We start from the raw sequence: 3,830 nt of genomic DNA on the forward strand, positions 1-3,830 counted from the left end.
TCTTTATACTCCCATGCAAGATGTCATCTATTGATAAAACAAAGCCTTCTTTTAACCAGATTCTCTTTCTCTATAATCTCTCAATCATGTATGTTGTTTTGCATTGGTACTGATTGAATACATCTATATGTCTCCCCTCTCTTATCCTCTTCTCTTCTTTCTTTTTTTTTTTTTGAAGTGAGAAAGATAATTAGAAAGTTTGTTTCTGATACAGACAAGAAGAATCTGAGAATCTTGCTTCATCAAATAGATTAGCTCAGATTTTCTGCCCAGAAACTGACGAATTCCAAACTTCTAATTATTTTGAGAAAACTCGAACAAGGATTATGCCTTTCCTCTGAGACTGCACCAAAAGATGAAGGTCACATGGAATAGGATTGTGTGTAACACCTTGTAGATTTTCTGAGGACAGAAACCAGACCACGAGTTCAACAGGCCCCATATTTCTCTACTAGACTTTCTATAATCCTCACTTCATTTTGAGTAAGAATCCCATCAGATCACTATTAATGTCATCTACCAGCTTATCTCTGTTATTTTGCCTTTCCCAACACCTGTTCATGAAAGAATGTTCTCGCATGAGGATGGAGAGAGGGAAAGAGCAAGCACAAGATCTACTTCTTCGAAAATCTTCTGTTCATATCATGACTGTACCTAGCCAATCCAAATGCATTCATTCTCTAGTTTTTGGAGAAGCTGGTGATGCTTTTAGTAAGACTGGGAAATTGACTGAAATTAGACTATATCTTCTGTTTTATATCCTTCCTCTTCTGTTGCTAATACCTCCTCAGATCACAAAATATAATTCTTCTATATTTTTGGTGTGTATCTACTCTGAATCCTTGCAAACTCTGTCCCCATTAATCATTGGTTGGCCCAACTGCACAACTGAAGTTTTTGGAGAACCTCTTTGTCTTTAAACTGCAGTCAATTTCTTGAGACTTTTGGACATGAGACCAAAGGCAGGATGATTTCAGACATTAAAGTGGGGTAGTAATTAGCCCAATATATGCTTCTTAATTGTTATGACAAGAAAACTCAGGTTCTCATGACAGAGAGGTTAATTATATAAATAAATTACACTGAAACCATCCCATTACAGTACAGTCCCAAAGCCATTACTGTGGTGGACATATGCAGTACAGCTATAATTCTTTCTATGCTCTAAATCTATGGAGGGCTTCTCCAACATCAGTGACCTGCAAGAACCTGGGTGGCCAACAGTACCATTTGGGTGGCCCACTGCATAGTCATGTTTTCAGAATGAAAATGTAAATGAACAGAGAAGTGTATCAACCCCTTTGTGGATGCAAGGCACAGAAGACTGGGACAGGATGCAACCAAAGGCATGCTACTTCTTCATGATTTCCAAATTTCCAATTTAGTACATTGTCTACTTCTAATGCTGTATGCAGATGGCGTCAGAAATAGTTGTGCTTAAATTAGAACTAAAACAAGATGTACAAGCTGAGTTAAGCCTGCTGCAATCATCCTCCTCTCAGGATTGTGGACAGACAGAACTAAATGAATGTGGTTCTATTTCTGCATTTTCCCTTTGCTAGTTGAAACCCACATTTGTGTCCTTGAGATGTTCTGCTAATAATATATCATCATTCACAATGCCATTTATGCATTTATTAGCTTTGTTTAAATCTCTGTGTTCTTTTAGGATTACATTAACAATATGTTGATTCTTTTTCTTGATAGTTTGTTTCATAATACAAAGAAATAAACTCCTCTTGAATGTGAACTGTTCATGTATTTCCAGGTGGGCTGGTAGATCCAGTAAGCTTTTTGGTAGGAACTGAAGTCTAAAACAAGGCTTCTAGCAGGCAAGCAACTGATTCTGGTGTGATTAGTACAATTTGGATCAGACCCTTTATGTACTTTGGGGGTTCCTAATTGTACCAAATGATATGAATGTACCCATGGAAGGATCAAAGAGTGAAGCATCAGAGCAGATGCTTTGTGTAGACTGAGCATAGGATAACAAGAGGTTATGTAGGTGGCACGAAGACGATTTTCTCCTAGTATATTATATAATCTGAATGTGGAGATGTCTGACAACTCAAAAATGAAAAAAAGAGCTTCACTAGTTTAAAACACCTCTGGCTTATTTTAACTGCTGTTGAAAGTAGGAGTAAAATGCTATAAATGTATGTGGTTTTTTGCTTTATTTCCCACATACATCTGCATTTTCCAGGAAGAGCAACTTCCCTTAATTTATTAAATTCAAGTCTCTACAGAGAAAATCTTTGCTTGGCAGGAGGAGGATTATTTAGATCTCTTGATATAACAGCTCCATAGGACAAAAATCTGTGAAGCATGTAAACTGGCAGCCATCATTTGTGTATTAAAAACAACCTTCTCTTTGAGGTTACTCCAGAGCAAACCAAACACTATGCTAGATTTGCTGGTTATTGTACTATTTTTCAAAAGTTCTGAATTTTGAGAGTAATTTTATGTGATGAAGTTCTCATTGCAGAAAACCAAAAGATCTGGGAATAAAAATAGGAAGACAGCTTACTTAAAATTAGGTTTCTATTTCTGTGTGGGGTCTTTGAAGTGTTTTTAAAATGGCAACAAGACTTGGTTTCTATGACTGTATATAGACATTGGCTCAAACTCACACATCCTTAGTTCCATCCAATTTTCTGTGCCTGGTGTTTTCTATTGGCAGGGCACACCACCTGTGGCCTAGAGCCAGTCAACAGGAAATACTAGGGAGAAGGACTTGGAAGGATTTAATATGTCTTTATCTGGAATCTACTTTTTAAATTCTTGGCCCTAATCACCTGCTTTTCAGTCTCAGGTCTTAACCAGAACACCATGAAATTCTGTTCCTCCCACTCCTGCCCACTGTCCCTTCTTCCTCTTTACCAGATGATTTTCTTGCTTCAGTGGAAGGTATCAAGCTGGAGGGCAGTGGTTAATAAAACGGAAAAAGTAAATGGTGGTCAAAATATAGCAATAGCTACTGCTATCGTGTGGCTGAGCCAATTAAATGCCAAATTAGAATAATCTTTGCTGGTATTATATTTGCTTCATTAAAGGTTCCAACAAGCCTTTAATGTTGTTACAACAGGATATTACTTTTTCTTCAGATAACATGTAAATGTTCTGCTGAGAAGGAGTAAAAACATGATATAAGGTTGTATGTTAAACAATTTCTGCATACTTCCAAGTGCTGTAAGGTAATCTTATCTTAGCCTAGTCAGGGCACAGGTTTGCTATGGAGCAGGATGTGAAATGTTTATATAAACCACAGTTAAAAGAATTTCTAAGCTCAGTTCAAGAGTTTACACTTTCAAAGTCATTTCACTAGTGCATTCATCATGATCCACACAATTACTTTGTCTGAGTCCTTTAATTTTTCCACCCCTCTGAAACTGTATACTTAAAGCCTATCACAGGATTCCTAAACAGACAGGGTCAACTAGGTGTTGTAATTGCATCTCTTCACTTAGAAAGCAATCTGTAGTCAGCTGAGCTTTATCTCCAAAATGTTGTAAACTGCTGAGTTGTATGATTATTGATGGGAAGAGACCTATAGAAGCTTTCTGTAATGTCTGTTATCAGTGAAATTTAATGGAGTTATCGCAGGAATTATGTTTTGATCCAAACAGAAGTAACAAAGATGACACCTTAATCCAATGACATTTTAAGCCTTTCATGGTAATAATCTCTTCCCACGTTTAGCTTTAGCCTTTAAACTAATAAATATTGATGCTTTTATTGTGCCTAAGTATTTTTGCTAATATATTAGAACTTAATTAGAAATTTTCATTCTCTAAAAAGTATTGTTTAGACATTTTTTTTAAACATTCACT

The sequence above is a fragment of the Meleagris gallopavo genome, chromosome Z, assembly GCF_000146605.3.
Source record: "Meleagris gallopavo isolate NT-WF06-2002-E0010 breed Aviagen turkey brand Nicholas breeding stock chromosome Z, Turkey_5.1, whole genome shotgun sequence".
Classification (NCBI taxonomy): domain Eukaryota; kingdom Metazoa; phylum Chordata; class Aves; order Galliformes; family Phasianidae; genus Meleagris; species Meleagris gallopavo.